The sequence below is a fragment of the Sminthopsis crassicaudata genome, chromosome 1 (genome assembly GCF_048593235.1).
Source record: "Sminthopsis crassicaudata isolate SCR6 chromosome 1, ASM4859323v1, whole genome shotgun sequence".
Taxonomy (NCBI): domain Eukaryota; kingdom Metazoa; phylum Chordata; class Mammalia; order Dasyuromorphia; family Dasyuridae; genus Sminthopsis; species Sminthopsis crassicaudata.
In genome coordinates, this window is record NC_133617.1 from 597,348,783 (window position 1) to 597,369,421 (window position 20,639).

Here is a 20,639-nt window from a genome sequence, read left to right on the forward strand (position 1 = left end):
TTTCTGTGGAGGTGGGCAATGTTTTTCATTATAAGTTCTTCAGATTTATTCTGGATTCTTGCATTGTTCAAAATAGTTGTCATTCATAGTTAATCACTGTATAATATCATTGTTGTTATGTACAATATTCTCCGGGTTCTGCTTACTATCCTTTGTATCAGTTCCCATGTATTCTCAGGTTTTTCTGAAACCATGTTGCTGCTCATTAGAATAGTAGTATTTCAAAACAATCATATTCCCAACTTGTTCAGCCATTGCCCAATTTGTAGGTATACCCTTAATTTTCAATATTTTACCACAACAAAAAGAAGCGATATAAATATATTGGTACAAATAATTCCTTCCTTTTTCCTCTAATCTCTTTGTGACACAAACCTTGTAGTAATATTGCTGTGTCAAAGGGGTTGCACAATTTTATAGCCTTTTTGGCATAGTTTTAAAGTGTTCTCCAGAATGATTGAATCATTTCACAATTTCACCAAGAAGACACTAATGTGCCTATTTTTTTGTGTCATCTCCAGAATTTATTATTTTCTTTTTCTTTCATGTTACCCATTGGATAGGTGCGAAGTAGCACTTCAGAATTGTTTTAAATTGCACTTCTTTAATCAGTAGTGACTTAGAACATTTTTCTTTTGATTGTAGATAGCTTTTTGATTCCTTTTCCTGAAAACTGCCTGTTCATATTCTTTGATCATTTGTCACCTGAGGAATAGCTCTTATTTTTTATAAATTTGACTCAATTTCCAGTACATTTTAGAAATATGGTCTTTATCAGAGAAACTTGTTGGGAAAAATTTTTCTTCTTGTTTTCTGCTCTCCTTTTAATCTTGGCTGCATTGGTTTTGTTTGTGCAACCCCTTTTTAATTACATGTCATCAAGATTCATCTTACTTTTCATTATTGGAAAAGTTTCTAAGATATCTGTTTCCAAGTAAGATAATGCTTGCTCTTAGTTTTATATAGATATTACTGATCATTTTAGGAAAGCTCTGTTTATTCCTTTGTTTTCTATTAATTTAAATAGGAATAGATATAGTCTGCCAAAAGCTTTTTTATCTGTTGAGGTAATCATATTATTTTTGTTTTTATTATTGATATGGTTATTGATATGTTTTTGTTATTGATAGTTTTTCTAATATTGAATTAGTCTGCATTTGTAGTTTACATCCACCTAATTATAGTGTAAGAGCTTTATGACATATTGCTTTGCTATTATTTTATTTAAAATTTTGCATCAATATTTATGAGGAAAGTTGATCTGTAGTTTTCTTTCTCTGTTCTTTCCTGGCTTAGATATCAGCACCATATTTGTGTTGTAAAGGGAATTTGTAGGGCCACTTCTTCCCCTCTTTTTCTAAATAATTTATATAGGGGGTGGAGTTAAGATGCAGAGAAAACACATGCTTCATCTGAGCTCCTTTACTGCCCTTAAACTATTTATGAAATTCAGCCTCTGAATTAGTGTTGGACTGACAGAAACCATGAATATTGAGAGTACAACCCATTATCAACAAAAGACAATCTCAAAGATCATCAGAAAAAGGTATATTTTTGGTCAGGCGCATGCACCGGAAGAGGGCTTGGATCAGGTGCAGATACAGGCAGGCAGAGCACAGAGGACAGCTCATGCTGACAAACCTGGGGCAGGGTGTGGTCTCCAGGGGTGGAGAATTTGTAGGGAAGACTCTACCACAGGGTCAGCTACTCTGTCCTGGCAGCAAGTCAGTAGATCATCAGAGAAGTTATAAAACTTCCAACATAAACACAGAAGGTAAAGAGTGTACCCTAAAGCACTGGGTCTCACGGGACCTGACCCATAGCCACCCCAACATTGGGAAAGGCTCAGTGCAATCCCAGCACAGCTGCTGATCCCAGCACAGCCACTGCCTTTCTGCTGCTGCTTCCCTGCCACTTCCTGTTGTCTGTTGAGTAAGCTCATTGCCCCAAAAGCAGACCACAGTTTCTCTCTCTCTCTCTCTCTCTCTCTCTCTCTCTCTCTCTTTCTCTCTCTCTCTCTCTCTCTCTCTCTCTCTCTCTCTCTCTCTTCTCTCTCTCTCTCTCTCTCTCTCTCTCTCCTTTTTCTTTTTTGTTAAAATGAGTAAAAAGACAAAGCAGGCTCTAACTATAGATAGCTTCTATAGTAAAAGAGAGCAGATTTCAAACCCTGAGGAGACTAAAAATGGATTGTCTCTAGATGAAACCCCAAAGGGGGATATGATCTGGTTCCCACAAGGCTCTCATAGAGGAAATTAAAAAGGATCTTAAAAGAGAGCTAAAAGAAAAATGGGGAAAGGAAAGGAAAACTTTGTAAGAGGGTCTGGGCAAGGCATATAACTCATTAAAAGATAGAATGGAAAAAGGAAAACAACTCCCCTGAAAAACAGAATAATAATGACATTGGAAAAGGTAAACAGCTCTTAGGAAAATAGAATTTGTGAATTGGAAAAAAGAAAAGAATTCCTTAAAAAAATTTGTCAAAATGGAAAAAAAAATCCCATAGAACAAACAATTCATTTAAAAACTCAATTGGACAAATACAAAAAGAAATAAAAAAGTAAACGAAGAAAATAATTCATTAAAAATCAGAACTGGAGAAATGGAAATGAATGACTCAAGGAGACATCAAGAATCAGTCAAGCAAAACCAAAAATAATGAAAAATAGAAAAAAAAAAGTTAAATATCTACTTGGGAAAACAACAGACCTGGAAAATAGATGTAGGAGAGATAATCTAAGGATTATTGGACTCCTTGAGACACTATTTTTTGGGAAAAAAAGGGTGTGTATGTGTGTGTGTGTGTATGTGTATGTGTATGTGTGTGTGTGAAAGAGAGACAGAGTCATTGTTTTTGAAGCTAGTTTGAAGCTAGAGTCGATGAGTTTTTGCTATTTCTAAAGTGGTACAATCCAAAGAGATATGTGCTCATTTTTCTTCTGGCCTGTGCTCTGGTATTTTCCCAGGAATGGACAATGTTCTCCTGCAGTTGTAAATGATAATTCTTTTGGCACTGGAACTGTGACCAGGTCCCCTCCTCTTCCTAAGTCATTAAGCCTGAGTACTCCTTTATTCCTTGGAATTGAGACAAGGTCCATACCCTCTTATGAGATATCATAAGCCTTCTTCTTTGCTGTGAAACTTATTAGAACCCCTGGCTTTTTTTTTTTTTTTTTTTTTTTTTTTTTTGTGATTGTAGAAATGTTTCTCTTTGCCCTGGAGCTGTGACCTAGAGCCACATATGAATAATATAACAGAATCCTTTCCCCAGTACTAGCAAAGCGTTCCCTGTTTCTGAACAGTTGTCTGATCCCTTTGCTATCTTTGGCTGAGAGTTTTCAAAGTTTCTGCTGCTTTTGTCATAGTCACTTCCAAAGCCTACTTCTACTGTTGCCACTGCATGTTTTATGCTCTGGATTATCCTTAAAACTGATGTCCAAATCTCTCTTGCTAACTTTCTAAATTGTCTTGGATTGGAAAATTTTCTTACCTGAATTTCTTGTTGGTTGTGCCACTCCAAAATTCAGTTTGAAGAGTTATTTTAAATTTCTTTGGAGGAAAATGTTGGGAGAGATCAGCTGAGGTGCTAATTTGATTCTGCCATTTTGGCTCTGACTCTCTCAAGAAAAATTCTAAGGACATTCAATGGTGTTTGTTTGTTTTTTGTTTAGGCAGCTAGCTAGTACAGTGGATATAGCATGGACTTAAAGTCAGAAAGAATTGAATTCACATTCTATGCGACCTTGGACAATTGTGACCTCTTAGTTCAGTAATCTATAAAATCTACCTCCTAGGGCTGTTGTGAAGATCAAATGAATTAACATAGTAATGTGCTTTGTATACCTAAAAGCATTATATAAATGCTAGCTGATATTATTTGGAAGATATATTTAGAGTAAAAACAAGGAAGAGATAGATTCATTGCTTGGACCAGATGGCATAATGTTAACAGATGATAAAGAGAAAGTCAAACTACTCAACTTCTTTCTATTTTATCTATCAAAAATGTTTTCCAAGTTAGAAAGTATAATGTTCTGTTTCTCTAAATTATAATCGTTCTCTGGGAGCACCTAAACATGAACATAATAGCTAGCACATAGTAGGCACTTCATAAATGTTTATTGAGAGATTAACTGATCTATGCCCACATGCTTGGAATATTGTTGAGTGAAACTTTTAGTTAACTGGACATAAATGGGACTATATATCCATTCCTTGAAATCTCGAAGCTAATATGAGCAAATTACTTGAAGCTTAACTTTTTGGTGATTTATAGATTTTGTGCATATGGGGACCTTTGAGAACAGCAGCATGCAATTGTGAAAAGTACATTGGGAAGGGACTTTAAGGGGTGTGTGCATTGAAATTTGGGGTTTGGGACTCTTGAGGGGATGGAAAGGATGAAAGGAAAAAAGGTAGCAAGGACAGAGTAAAATGAGAGGTTAAAGATGTGACTAGATGGCACAATAGATAAAGTCATGCCTCAGACGCATGACACCTACTAGCTGTGTTACCCTGGGCAAGTTACTTAATCCTGATTGCCTTACAAAAGAAGAAGAAGAAGAAGAAGAAGAAGAAGAAGAAGAAGAAGAAGAAGAAGAAGAAGAAGAAGAAGAAGAAGAAGAAGAAGAAGAAGAAGAAGAAGAAGAAGAAGAAGAAGAAGAAGAAGAAGAAGAAGAAGAAGAAGAAGAAGAAGAAGAAGAAGAAGAAGAAGAAGAAGAAGAAGAAGAAGAGACAGATAGACAAACAGAGGCATAGAGACAGAGGGAGACAGAGATTAAGGTTGAGAAAGAAAATAGTGATAAAAATAAGATCAAGGAAAATTCATAAAGTTATTTTAACTTTGAATGAGAATGGGGTGTTAACAGCAGCTCTTTTTGTGGTGGCAAAGAATTAAAAATTGTAGAGATCACTATTAATTGATGTAAGGATGAACAACTAATGATGTTTGGCCGTGAGTGCTATAAGAAGCAACCAACTCACAGATCTTAGGCAAGGAAAGATATGCATGAAAAGATGAAGAGCAGAGCAAGTAAAACCAACCAAGAAAACATTGTGAATACTAACAGTAATATTATTTTGAGTGATTAAGTCATTGTGACTAATATAAATACACAAATTAAAATAAAATATGAAGAAAAATATCTGTATCCATAGAAAGAACTAAGTAGAAATATTTAAAGGATGATTTTACATATACACACATACATGCAAGTGTGTTTGTGTGTGTGTATACGTGTGTGTGTGTGTGTGTCTAATGGCAGCCATCTTTAGGGTGGGGTTGGGAAGAGGGAAGAAAAAAAGAAATTTACATGATAACTGTTGTATATTTGATAGTAGCAAATTGTATAAGATAGATTTGCAGTTTCATGTATACTAGTTTTGTTCTGTTTTGTTCTGTGAATTGAAAATAACATGAATTAAAAAAATATATTTACATTCAGAAGAGTTTTGATTTTTATATGCAGTATGATTTTGGGCAAGTCACTTTTCTCTTTGGTCTGCATTTTTTTTTTTAGAAAAAAATGACTTAATAATCTATAGTGACTTTTCCATCTCCTCCAGTATGTGAATTGAGAGTTCCAGGTTCAAATGTCAGTTTAAGAGACAAGGAGCAGCAAGTTTGATGTCTCTTAAGTTAAGGCTTATACAACCCAGGATGGAGCCATGTTGGCATATATATGAGTATTGGGAGGTAGAGATATAATATTTTATCATAGTTCCTGAACTTCAACAGACCCAGATTTCAGCAGGAAATTTCCACATATTCCCTTCAAATGCTCAAATACTCAAATAAATCTGTAGTCTCATCAATGTGAATATTCCCTCCACAGGAACAACCCATTTATGCCTATTCCTCCTGTGAGACTCTTGTCCATGTTTTCTCTTTTCACCACAGGGTTCTTCTAACATGCTGGGGGTCTTCCCCTCTTCTTCATGGCATTGTGAGGATACCAGTGGAGTGTTTAAGCTATCTATTCACATGGGGTTATTTCTTGCTCTCTATATAAGACAAACTCATCTCGTTTTTCAATCATACATTTCTTTGATTGTATCCTTCATTCCCCTCCTTTAGGTGATACCTTTTGAATCAGTACTTCAATGCTGTTACAAATGTTGCCTCCATACTGAATGTCTTTAATGTACCTTTAATCTAATCACTGTTGTTGTTGCATTGTTTCAGTCATGTCATGAGGCCATTTGGGGTGATACTAGAATGTTTGCCATTTCCTTCTCCAGCTCATTTTACATGTGAAGAACATGTAAAATGGAGTGAGGCATTGTATTCACTAAGCCCCTGTCTGGCTCCAATCAAATCAGTTACTTTCCTATATATCTCCTTAATTTTATTTCCTCTCTTAAACACATTCTGGGCTGAAATATGATAATAAAGTTCAAGATTCTTTATTATGCTTGATGATGAAAATTAATTATAAAAAATTTAAATCTATTTTCCTTTTCCTTCCTTGTTGTTCTATTTTCAAACCAAATTGTCTTTGGGATAAATCCGCTTCCCTATGTCTCTTCTTTACACTAGTTTATACTCCACTGCTTCTCCTTTTTATGAGTCACTACTACTCCTAATCTTCCATCATCTTTCTCTATAAGATTTTACAAATAGCTTTAGTTTAAAAACTCCTTTTGACTTTTCTTCCATATCTTTGCCCTTCAGAGAAAGTCATGTTTTGGATGATGAAGATAATTTTTAGGATCTTGTTCTTTTTACAGCAATTAATTCATATTAGTTAAACTTTATGTGTCATTATTATAATTAGTATCAATCATTTTTAAGATCAATAATGTTTGAATAATCCATAACTGAGTGGCTCTATTGCTTGCTTTTCCCTTTACCAGTTTTTCCCTTCCTTTTTTTTTTTTTTGATATTTATACTAAAAAATAAAATAGATTCTTGATTTGGGAATGATTGGCACAACAATTAATTATTCTATGTGCATTAAAATATTATCAGTTGTATTTTTTGTCAGGTTCTTTGGTGTTCATCAGGTTTAGTGCTTACTAATTCTTTACTCAAAGTATTTATATATAGGCATGAAGGAGACCATTGACTTACAAGTGTTTGATTTATCATTCTCTAAGCCTGATTCATGTTTTCTGATATATTTCTGGCCATTTTCACATAGTTTCACCTTCACATTAAATTTACTTACTTAATTTATAAATATATATTTATGTATATAAATATATAAACTTTACATATATAAATATATAAAGATATATATTTCTTCATATACACACACACACACACATATATATATATATATATATACATACACACACACACACACACACACATATATATATATACACACACACAATTTATATCAAGTTCTTTGTAGAATTTCTCCCCCTCTTTGTCCTGTTTAACAGATCTTGGTACATAAACTGCAGTTATTTTCATTTGCACTCTTTTTGCAAACACTTAGCATGGAAGTTGCAAGATATAACAATCAAATGATCCATGAAATCATGTTTCTTTTTGCTTTTGGGTGTATAATAAAGCCAAATCTGCCCATTTCTTTATTTTTTTCTCTAAGGTGAATCTGGGAGCCATCCTTCCATTCAGCTACATTTTTTCTTCAGATTCTTTTATAGTGAAAATATGAAGATCAATATGATTTAGAGTCTATTATAATATATTCACTTATCTGTGTCTGGACAAAGATATTATATTAGTAGTTAATTCAAAAGGCATTTATGTGAATAGGACACTGACCTGTAGTTAGGAAAATTTAAGTTCAAATCCAGCTTCAGATACTTACTGTGTGATTCTGGGCAAGTTTGCCTTAATCCACTCAAAAAAATGAAATGGGGAAATACTACAGTAGCTTTGTTAAGAAAATCTCATGGACAGTAAGGTACACGAAGATACAAAAAGTCAGATACAATTGAACAACAACAGTTAAGTAAAAGTTCATAGAATCTCTGAAGTTTGTAATAAGCTCTTTTCCCTTTTCTATCACTCTACAATTGTCATTACAAAAGAGAAAGGCAAAAAGAGAAAGTGACTAAAGGCCACTTTGCATTTTTCTTTCTTTCACAGGCTTCTATATCAAGTTTATCACTGAGGGGCCAGAATGCTGATGATTAGCCTCCTCATACTTCCCTAGGTTAGTACCTACATATTGCCACAATTCTACTAAATCCATTTCATCTCTGTGTAATATGCCAGAGTTTGTGTCCGATTGGCATAGCCTATGCAAAACTTTCTTCTAAAGCTGTAAAATCAAAATTGCATGGTTAAGGATTGGGGTTTGTCACCATGGATAAAACAGAGTGCACTCTGACCTAAGGTGACTAAGGGAATCTTCTGGTTTTATTTAATTTGGTTCATCATCATCAAATAGGAGGTAGTACAAAGGGATGTAAGCTGTATTTTCATGTTTATGGGTCATTTTACATTTATCTAATAAATGACAATTTGAAAATACTTTGTGTGCTAATAGTCTTCTAGTAAGAGAAATTCAGCAGAGGGATGATATACACAGACTAATTCAATTCAAGGCTTTAATGGAAGATATGAAAAATCTGACTTTTCAATATGTCAGTTGATAGCTTTTCTCTCTCTCTCTCTCTCTCTCTCTCTCTCTCTCTCTCTCTCTCTCTCTCTCTCTCTCTCTCTCTCTCAAGAAATTGATTTAAGATCTTAGGAATACCCACCTATAAGTCCATGGAGATGATAATACCAATCTTTTCATGAATCAAATTAAGAGTAATATTCTTAAAGTATTATCAATTTCCCCATGAGATAGTCTAGTAGATGACCATCCCTCATCACTGCCATTTTTGTGCTTATTTGCATCCTAGGGATGGTCCTTTTTTTTTTTTTTTAATCACTGGCTGCCTTGTATTTATTTTGATTCTTCTTTTTACTCTTGTCTCTCATGTTCAATGTCAAATCCTCTGGATCAGGAAACCTCTCATTTTGATTTTCCTTAGTGCTTTGACAATGTTAATTAACTGCCACTGTTCACACTTAGTGAACAGTGTAACTTCAAATCAGCATACTACTATATTTCCCAGGTCCAGTCTTAACATAGTGTACATAGTGTAAGACAACCACCAGTAGATCTGCTTTCAAATATAATGACTGGGGATCTCATTGCAATATTTTTTGTTACCAATAAGTTCTGGGAATGTGTACAAAAAGCACACTCCTTCCCATTTCAAATTGAGGAAGTTATTTTTAAAAGGAGGTTTGCATTTGCATGACTCTGAAGCATTATCTTTTGAAATGACCTCTGGTGAAAGAAAGCCCTGGAACACCAGAGGATCAACACTATTTAAAAGAAGCAAAACAAGTCCCTTTCTCCATCTTGCATCTTTCATATCAAGGATAGAACTCCTTAGTGATGACATGCATAATTCATAAAGAACACTTTCTTTGGCTAGGACAGGACATTTTTTCCCCCTCTGGATAGGGCAGCAGCTATTTTAGTCCAAGTAGAAGCTCAAGGTCATCTCCAGCTCTGGGAGGGTTTATCCTGGTCTCTATTTCATAATCATACTTGGCCTTTGTCAAAGTCATAGGGACACTTGACATTCTGTGCTTTTGGTGGGAAAGGCATCAATCACCATATATGTAAATTGTTTGTATCCAGGATCTAAATAGCACAGAAAATGGCAGTGATAACTATACTGAGTCAGAACACATGTTGAAAGCTTGAAGAATTTAGTTCCTTGCCTAGCAGGGAAACGAAATGAAAGGAGGTAGAAGAGCTGATAAGAAAGTTCTTATTTCAGGTCAGTGAGATCTGTGCTCCTCCTGGCAACATGTTGTCTCATGGATCAAGGAATATGACCTTGCCATGGAGTATTTAGGATGAAGGAAAATTAGTATTTCACTCAAAAATAGAATACATTTTTATATTATATTATACAATATTATATATATGTACATATATATATAATACATATTATACAATATCCTTAAGTACCCAAAATTACTCTCCCCACCCCCATTAATTAGCTTGATCCACGACAAATTAAGGATTCCTTTTTCCAATTTTTAATTTACAAAGTGGTGGGAGAGAGAAAAGATGAGACAAGAATAACACTATCTTGTGGGGAAGTCCTGAGAATCTTTCACTTAGATCTAAGTTCCAATTCTCTTGGTCTGGTGTTGTGTATGTTTATTCCCTTTTTTAAAGATATAGCTGATATGTTTCATCTTCAATATTAAAAACTCCCAAGTACCAATAAAAAAGCAAGGCCCTTTTCATACTTTTATACTTTAAAAATGTATAGTCTTTTACTGTAATGAATAGTTAATATACTTTTCCTGTAATAATATTTTGGGCCAGGACAAGTTTAGGCCAGTCCATTGATTCAGACTGCAATGGATTATGGCTAATTCCAGCATAATGTATAATTTTAAAAATTGGTTTCTATAGATGGAATAAAATCTCATATACATATACATACATGTAAATTTTTCATATGTATGTATGTATGTATGTATTTATTTGCATAAAGTGCTGGGCCTAGAGTCAGGAAGACCTGTGTTTAAATGAGGCCTCAAACACTTAATAGCCTTGGACTTTGGGAAAATCGCTTAAACCCTGTCTCAATTTCCTAATTTATAAAATGGAGAAATAATAGCACCAGACTTCTTGTGGGGATCAAATGAGATAATAATTGTTAATAATTTCTCTTGTATCTATTCCTCATGTATCTATATCTATGCATATTAAGAATCTTAGGACTTACCCACTGAATTATAGATGAGCTCTTATGGGCCAGCCACTCTACTAAGCACTGGAGATTTGGGCACAAATAAAAACAGACTATCTCCGCTATTATGGAACTTAAATTGTAATGGAGAAAGGTGATACACAAAAGAAAGCTAAAAAGTTGACTGGAGAGAGAGCAGGTATCCACAAGGGCATAGCAGAATGTTCTTTTAAAAAGTCAAAAAGCAGTAAAAGTGGCTGTTGGAAAATGTGGAGAAAAACTGTTCTGAGCCCCTTCTTAAATAGAGGTTCTGGAGCCCAAGGCCCTGCCCTTCAATCAGAGGGGCAGAAGGTACAGATGAGATAAGTACCAGTCAGAGTCAGTCTTGCAGTATAATAAAATTACTCAATAATAAGTTTCCTTAGGAAGGAAAGCATGACTGAGAAATCTAATGTTGTCCCAAAACAGTGTACTTGGTGGGAAATGTGGAGAAAAAGCTATGCTAAACCCCTTGCTTAAATAGTCTCTGACATTTGTAACCTTATCTTCCACTCAGAGAGTCTAATTTAATGGTCAGAGGATACTGATAAAGCAGATTGTGTTCCTCATTCCATTTGTTTTGGGCCCATCTTCCTTGGCCAGTGAAATTGCAGTAACTTCAGAATCAGAATAAATCATAGATGTAGATAGAATTCGTGAAAGTTATTTGAAATAATATTTGATGCTTTGCTAAAGTTATACAGATGTTAATCTATATCTCAAAGTAATCTATGCCATCAAAACCGGTTATTTTCGCTTCACTGTTGAGGAAAGGGTTAATTTAGTCCCCTCTCTTTCCCTCACCCCCAAAAACTCCTCCAATATTTATAGCTAAACAAATAATTACAAGGGTACTTAGCTTCTCCCTGGTCATCTTGGGAAAAGATGAAGGGAAAAAATCTCTTTTACACTTGACAGTGTAGTTGATAGCCCAACCTCAAGATTACTGTAGTTTTTATTTAGCATGTATTTTTGTCTCTATTTCAGTTACCACTCTGCCAATTGTGGGATGGTGGACACTCTATTTAATCTCCGTCTCCAGCAAAGGCCCATCTAAAATGTTAGAATTACAATATATGCCACCCACTTGGATATCTGGAGTTTTGGAAGAATTGCCTAAAAAGGGTGTAGTGCAATAAAGGTGTTGGAAGGAAGCTCCTATTGTAAATATTCAGTAGCAATTAGATTAGATTATTTTTTCTTATGCCCTTCTTTTTGATAGTAAGAAGATTTTGGGTGATGGATTCTGTATTATTTCTAACTTTTTGATGGTGAGAAGTGAAATGTTCAGTCTTCCTCTTTGGCCATTCTATTCATACAAATCAAGGTATTAGCTTTTGAGGCTCTTTTTTATTCTTTGGCTAAGTTTCTTCTAATCACATTGCTTACATAGTATGGCTTTTGCCAAAATTAACACAGGGATACTAGGGTTGCCTCTTATACAACCTCCCCAGACAATTAAGTTTCCTGCTTGCCTTCTCCCAGCACTTTTCCTCCCAGATCCCTTTCCTTTCCCTACACTAGCTGTTGTCCCTATAACATCCCCTTATCTGTCACAATGTCACCTCTGGCATTCCTTTCCTAATGGTCACCCTTAGTCCTCCAACCAGCCACCAGATCTCATGATCCACCACTTGTGAAGGCCCTGATAAGATTTAGGTCAGCTTGGAGGACCAATGGCATATCTCAGGGTTTCTGGCTCCTGCTCAGTCTTACAAGTCATTATCTATGAAGCACCTTTTGTGACCTTATAGTAAAAAGACAGTAAGATTTAAAAGCTTCAGAGAGCCTGTGTCTGAATGTTATCTATGACATAATACTTGGATGATCTGTGCAAATTATTTTACCTTGAAAGATATTGGTTACCTCATAAATCAATGAATGAACATTTATTGAGTAACTACTATGTGCTGGGTTTGGGGCAGCCAAGTGGTACAGGGGATAGAGCATCCAGCCTAGGAATCCAGTTAGGAAGGTCTGAGTTCACATCTGCTCTCTGACACTTACTGTGTAACTGTATTTAACACTACTTGTCTCAGTTCCTCTTCTGTCAAAAATAGAGACATACAGGACAAAGAAATGGCAAACCACTCCTGTATCTTTGACAAGAAAACACCAGTTAGTCCATGGGGTCACCTAGAGTCAGATGCAAAATGTGGTGGGCACTGCACCAGGAACTGAAGGTTCAAATGAAAAGAAAGAAACAATCACTCCCTTCAAAGAGCTCACATTCTATCAGAGAAGACAATTTTTGTGTGCCTGTGTATACATAATAAAAAAATAAAAAATAGATACAAGGTAATAGTGAGCACTAGCAGTTAGGGAGAGATCAGAAAAGGCTTCACATAGAAGGTGATGCTTTTACAACTACATCTTGATGGAGAAAGAGAGAAATGTTGCAAGGTAGAATGGAATTTTAAGCATAGGAGATGACTCTTCTCAAACTTCCACTGGGTAGAGATGGAATGTTACATGTGAGAGAGTAAAGGCCAACATGACTATTGTACAGTGTAGGATATATATATATGATGAAAGTGAAAAGATAAATTGGGACTATTTTAAAAGGGCTCTAAAAGCTAGTGAGACTTATATGATGATATAGTCCAATCTGCTTGTAAGAAAAATCACTGGTAGCTTAATGGAAGATGCATTGCAGTGGGGTGAGTGTAAGGTGGAAGACTTTGAAATGTTAGTCTCACAAGTGGGGGTATCTTGTAAGGGGTTGTTGCTTTGCCCCAATCAGTATGTGATCAACCAATTGGAGGCTAGGAAGATGAGTCCCATCTCATTCTCCCTTTAACAGCCCACAACAGGGCTTGTCTTGAATTTAAACATATCTATCCTTATCCCCAGTATTCCCTACCTTCTTCCCTTATTTCTTAGGCAGGAATTCTTGAGTCAGAAACCCATTCAGAGAAATTATAACCTATTATCTCAACTACCAAAGAAAAAGCTGTACAAATGCCCACTGCTTCCTTTTTCTCATTTACTTTATGACTGTGGAAAGGTACCTCAAAGCAGATGGTCTTTGAATATCAGGGCAGTCATAGATGAGTAAGCATGTCTCCTCCTTTTTGTGTGTGTGTTACAGAAACTCACAGGATGAACAAACATGAGTGGGTTGTGGTCTTCTTCACAAATCCTATTATATTTTTTTCTCTGAAATTCTATTATCTTCTCCAAACTTCCCTATTACTGCACAAGGCATAAAAATCCTTCCAATCACTCAGGTCACAACCTTGGGGTCTTGGACTCCTCTCAATCTCCTTCCATCTATGTATTTATTTATTTTTCTCAATAGTGTTTTCTTTTCCCAAATACATGTAAAGATAATTTTCAACATTCATTTTTGTAAGATTTTGTGTTCCAGTTTTTTTCTCCCTCCCTCCCTTATGGTCCCCCTTTTCCTAAGAGAATAAGCAATCTGATCATCCTATGTATTTAGTGAATTTCTAGATCTTCTGTCTGTCTCCACATCTCTATCTACTCTTTTCTCTCTACTCAAGTTAGTTGAGGCTTTCATTACTTCTCTCAAGGTTGACTGTAGGAGCTTTTCTAGTTGCTCTTCCTATTTCAATTCTCTTCTCTAGTACAATCTACCTTCTTAAATACTAAAATGTTTTTAAGATCTTATTGATTTAGGTGTTCTCTCCAATAATGTGATTTGTTACCTATCTATGCCTGTCTATCCTGTGTGGCTATTGTCTACATCTTCCCAAAATTTCACTATGCAAAGTCCACATAAAACACTAGAATATTTTATACTATCTGATATTCTGAAGATATCAAAGGAGTACTCTAGGTGTGTCAATCTGTCATCCTTCACATGTTGTTTCTTTACTCTTCATACTCTTCAGGATTTCTCACCAGTTATATGTTATAAACAACATAGTCATTCCCAAAGTGAATATCTTCATTGTCCTTTTTGGTACAGTTATCATGAATTCTTTAGATCAGTAGTGTTCCATATTTCACTATTGTCCATCAAAGTAATCCTAAAGCACAAGTCTGAGTTTATCACTCCCATACTCAGCAAATGACTACCTTTTGACTTTGTGATAAGCTAAGATGTCATTAATAGTTTGATCTTTTTAATGCCCATTTTTGTTTTATATAATATTACATAATCATCAATATACTATTACATATATAATTTTAAAAATACATATAGATACATATGTATATATATATATATATATATATATGTATATATATAAATATATATATATATATATATATATATATATATATATATATATATATATATACAGACACCCAAAGTGAAAAAGAGACAGAGAGAGATAGTGAGAGAAATGTTTATTTTTTTTGATAGGAGTGATAGAAATATATTTTCTTTTTTTAGGATAGCTTTTTCTTTTTCTTTTTTTATTAATTTTTATAACTATAACATTTTCTTTGACAGTACATATGCATAGATAATTTTTTTTTACAACATTGCCCCTTGTATTCCCTTCTGTTCCAAATTTTTCCCCTCCTTCCCTCCCCCCCTCCCCTAGATGGAAGGAATTCCCATACATATTAAATATCTTATAGTATATTCTAGGTACAATATATATGTGCAGAACCGAATTTTGTTGTTGTTGTTTCAAAGGAAGGATTGTATTGGCAAGGTAAAAATAATCTGGGAAGAGAAACAAAACAAAACAAAACAAAACAAAACAAAACAAAAAAACAATGCTCACAGTTTACACTCATTTCCCAGTGTTCCTTTTCTGGATGTAGCTGATTCTGTCCATCATTGATCAATTGGAATTGGATTAGCTCTTCTCTATGTTGAAGATATCCACTTCCATCAGAAAACATCCTCATACAGTATCATTGTTGGTCTATAATGATCCCCTAGTTCTGCTCATTTCACTCAGAATCAGTTGATGTAAGTCTCTCCAAGCCTCTCTATATTCCTCCTGTTGATCATTTCTTACAGAACAATAATATTCCATAACATTTATATACCATAATTTATCCAACCATTCTCCAATTGATGGATATCCATTAATTTTCCAGTTTCTAGCCACTATGAAAAGGGCTGCCACAAACATTTTGGCACATACAGGTCCCTTTCCCTTTTTTAGTATTTCCTTGGGATATAAGCCCAGTAGTAGCATTGCCGGGTCAAAGGGTATGCACATTTTGATAACTTTTGGGGCATAATTCCAGATTGCTCTCCAGAATGGTTGGATTCTTTCGCAACTCCACCAACAATGCATCAGTGTCCTAGTTTTCCTATAGCCCCTCCAACATTCATCATTATTTGTTCCTGTCATCTTAGCCAATCTGACAGGTGTGTAATGATATCTCAGAGGTGTCTTAATTTGCATTTCTCTGATCAATAGTGATTTGGAACACTCTTTCATATGAGTGAGGGGAATTTAATTTCATTATCTGAAAATTGTCTGTTCATATCCTTTGACCATTTATCAATTGGAGAATGGCTTGATTAGAAATATATTTTCAAAAAAACTTTGGAGATAAATGATTTTAGAGAAATGATAATGGTCTGAGTCAAGATACTGGCCATTTTAATGAAGAGAGGATGTCAGATATAAAAGAAGTTGTGGAAGTAGACTGAGTAATTCTATTCATTGAAGCTGACTAATTGAATGTGGGGAATGAAGGAAAGAGGAGACAAGAATAATTTTGAGGTCAAGTATCTAAAAGACTGGAAAGATGATGGTGCTTTTTGAAGAAGGAAGGATGTAGATGCCAAAATAATGAGCTCTTTGAACAAGTTGAATTTGAGATGTCTCTGAGCCATCCAGTTTGAAACATCCAATATTTTGTAATGTTGGCGATATAGAACTGTATCTTAGTAAAGAGATACCTGTGAATCATTTTCTCAGAACTGATAAATACATGGGAACTGAGGAAGGCATAATAAATAAGAAGCCTTGTGGAATACCTACAGTTGGGGGATGTGATATGGATGATAAACCAGCAAAAGAGAATATCGACTATTCACATATGTGGGAGAAAAACAAGGAGATTAATGTTATGAAAACTTTGAGAAAAGAAAGTATCTAAAACAAGATAGTGGCAAACAATGTCATATGCTTCAGAGAGATGAAGAATAAGGACTGAGAAAAGACCATCTCCAAATCTACCTCATTTTTAAATTGAGAACTAGATCAAAAATCCTTTTCAGTTCTAAATATACGATCCTAAGAGACTGTATTTATTTCTCTTAGAATCATTTGCCTACTAAAACCATATTTTCCCTGTAGAGACAATCTCTTGGTATCTTGTCCAAGAACTGATATCCTTTCTATCATTCCCTTTGACATATAGTTCTAGGAGGAGGAATTGATATACTTTTACCGCATTGCCATCTTTAGACATCACAAATTGCTTCACTGTTAAAGTTTCCTTTGGGATATCCAAGTCATGATTGCTGTTATCTATGTACTCCTCAAACCTTCTGAGTAATTCAGTACCTAGATCACATTTTTCTTCTTTCTTTTGTTCCCTGTCCCTTTTAAATACCCAATCCCTCTAATTTTGTAACCTTTTCAACTACAGTGATCTCTGAATCTAGTCTATCTAACTACTACGAAAAGTATCATAACAGGACTGAAATTTCTTTCCCCAGTTCCATTGATTTTGCTCCACGTTCTAAAATTCTTAACAATTTCTGGATATCTTACAATATTTGTCCATGACATTCTTTCCTTTTCTCTCTTGGAAACCTCATCCACTCAGCACCATATGGGAGAACTCAGAAGCCATATTGTCCAAATTGTAAATGTACCAAAATTCCATTTACCACATTCCTGACAAGTACTACTTCAATTTTTTTTGAAACTCTTCAATGAGGGAGAACTCACTATGTCCTAGGAGACTCTATGCAAGTATTTAATAAATATAATGTTGGAAGGTTTCCTCATCCAAAGCCTAGATTTACCTTTTGTCTAATGGTCATCTTTTGCTCTTAATTTGTATTTCTAGGGAGCAGATAGAACAAGTCTCATTTTTTTCCAGTACAAAGCTTTGAAGGTTATGAAAGAAGGATCATCAAATTCTGGGAAGTGTAGTTAGTAATAGCCTATCTCTTTTTGTTAAAATACCTCCCTTCTTATAAGACTTCACTTAATTTAATGCCATATAAAGTTTCCCTTCAAGTACCTCAGGTTAAAATGATTTTTATTTTTATTTTCATAAGACTTTTATCTGAAGTTCTCCTTTGCCCTTATCTCATAATTATGTATATTTATTTATGTCTTTTAGATTATAAGATCCCTAAGGAGAGGGACTGTCATTTTACATCTTTGTATCCATAGTGCAAAGCGGAGTGTCTTGTACATAACAAATAATTAATAAATGTTCATTGAATTGAATTCTCAAGAGCAAAAACTATATTATATAATACCATGTTTATTTTCTTGGGGAGACATCTAGATTTGGCCTTAGGAAGACCTAAATTCAAAAGTTGCCTCTGTTAGTATTACCATGAAGAAATCATTTGAGCCTTAAAAAGCTCAGGAACATTTTCTTACTAAATCACAAACAGCTTTCTTAATTAGTAGAAGAAAGTTTTACACCAACAAAGGATTGGCATATGATTGATTACTAACACAAAACTTTCTTTAGAATACTCCATTGAGAATAATAATCTCATGAATTTAAAAAGTCTGGAACTCTGGGTTCCCCCACTCCATGCTGATTGGCAGCCTGAGGACCTCTACAACTTTCTCAGAAAACTGGACCACCAATGGGAAGCTGAAATTCAAGCTTGCTACAATATATAATCTTTGAGGCATACACTTCCAGTTAAGTCAGGGGTGAAATGCTTTTTCAGCAGCCCTGCAAAAATATTTCATGTTTTGGGGTTTTAAATGCTATTTTCCCAAAAGATGAAGATGTGTCTATTAAAATTCTGTTAATGTATGTTTGTGAATTTAGCTTTTTTTTTTTTTTTTTTCTTTCTGAGGCATTTGGGGTCAAGTGACTCTCCCAGGACCACACAACTAGGAAGTGGTAAGTGCCTGAGACCAGATTTGAATTTGAGTCCTCCTGACTTCAGGGCTGGTATACTAATTTAGCTGCCACTGAAGTTAGCATTTGTTAAGTGAGGATGAAATCTGTTCTGTTTCAAATTTACATTGAATACAACTCTCCCCTCCTCACTCAGTTTTGGGAGACACTAATCCAAATTGTACCTTTAAAGGATTATTTTTCTAGGGCTCCAAAATATGTGTATAAAGAGACAAAAAACTCAAAAGAAATTCACTTTCTCTCTCCTTCTCTTTGTTCCTCCCTTTCTCTTTCCTATTCTCTCTCTTTCCCTCTCTGTCTCCCCCATCCTATTTCTAACCTAGTTCAGGTAAAACAATCTATTTCCTTAGAACACTCCATTGAGAATAATAATCTTATGAATTTAAAAAAGTCAGGAACTCCTGGTTCCCTCACTTCAAGCTGATTGGCAGCCTGAGGGCCTTTACAACTTTCTCAGAAAAACTGGATATGAAAGGGGTCATTAATCAGAAAACACTTGCCAAGCTGATACAGATGGTTAATGAAGATCTGAAAAAAGTAATTCATGCTCACAAAAGCTACTGTGGCATTATTAGGGGAAAAAAGTCCCATTCTATTACCTTCATTCCCTTTTATATTCCTGAGATTGGGCATCCCTGTCCTGCTCAGGTCAGAATTGCAGAAATCACTCCTGGATGCCACCCCATTGCTGATTGACATAAGGATTTGATCTGTTGCATTTCCGAACTGGATTAATTTTCCTCTCTTTAGCCAGCCCTGTGACTCCTCACTCCTAAGAGGTGTAGGAAGTCTAGTTTCATGCAAAAACAAACAGCTAAGTCCTAAATCTAGTGAGTGCCAAAACCAATATAAAAAGCTCCAAAAAGGTTGGGACAATACAGGACCAAAATGCAACTCTCACATGAAAAACATCACTAAAAAAGGGGGAAAAAAAAGACAAAAAATAACTTGACTATAGTGACTATTGCGAAAGAATCAAGGCATAAACTCAGAAAAGGGCAATATTGTCAAAATGTGAAGCCTCAAAGAAAAATGTAATTTGGTTTTAGTCCCAAAAAGAATTCTTGGAAGAACTTCAAAAGAATTAAAAAAAAAAAAGAAAACAAATTAAAGAAGTAGAAGAAAATAGGAAAAGAAATGAGAATATTGCAAAAGAATCATGAAAAAAGTCAGTAGCATAGGAAAAGGTACGCAAAAATATACTGAGAAAAATAATCCTCTAAAAATTAAATTGGTGTTAGTCTTAAAAATAAAAAAGGAGAACTTTCAACCAATGAAGAGGAAATTAGAGCAATAATGAGGAGGTACTTTACCCAACTTTATGCCAAGTAATTTGATGACCTAAGTAAAATGGATGACTACATTCAAAAATATAAGCTGCCCAGATTAAGAGATTAAATTACTTAAATAGTCCCATTTTAGAAAAAGAAATAGAACAAGCTACTAATCAACTCCTTAAGAAAAAACCCAAGGACCAGATGGATTTACATGTGAATTCTACCAAACATTTAAAGAAAAATTAACTCCAATGTTATATAAACTATTTGAAAAAAAAAAAGGGAATGAAGGACTCCTACCAAATTCCTTTTATGACTCAGACATAGTACTGATACATAAACCAGGTAGGTTGAAAACATAGAAAGAAAATTATAGACCAATCTCCCTAATGAATATTGATGCTAAAATCTTAAATAACATATTAGCAAAAAGACTGCAGAAAATCATCCCCAGGATAATATACTATGACCAAGTGTGATTTATACCAGGAATGCAGGGTTGGTTCAGTATTAGGAAAACTATTAGCATAATTGATTATATCAATAACCAAATTAACAAAAAAACGTATGATCATCTCAATAGATACAGAAAAAGCATTTGACAAAATCCAACATCCATCCCT

At 34.7% G+C, this 20,639-nt stretch overlaps 1 protein-coding gene across 5 annotated transcripts in view; it reads left to right on the forward strand.

Moving 5' to 3' along the window:
• The window catches only part of PDE4D (phosphodiesterase 4D), a 1,915,283-nt gene that overhangs the window by 157,286 nt on the left and 1,737,358 nt on the right, over positions 1–20,639 (forward strand). The window contains exons 1-2 of one of the 5 annotated variants that reach the window (XM_074282450.1): positions 8,078–8,127; positions 18,675–18,721. The exons of 2 other annotated variants lie outside the window; for them this stretch is intronic. The gene's annotated coding sequence lies outside the window, so the exon portion shown is untranslated. Of the gene's footprint in view, positions 1–8,060; positions 8,128–18,674; positions 18,722–20,639 lie in introns of those variants that run through there. 2 more of the 5 variants (XM_074282456.1, XM_074282451.1) reach the window with 2 other exon arrangements.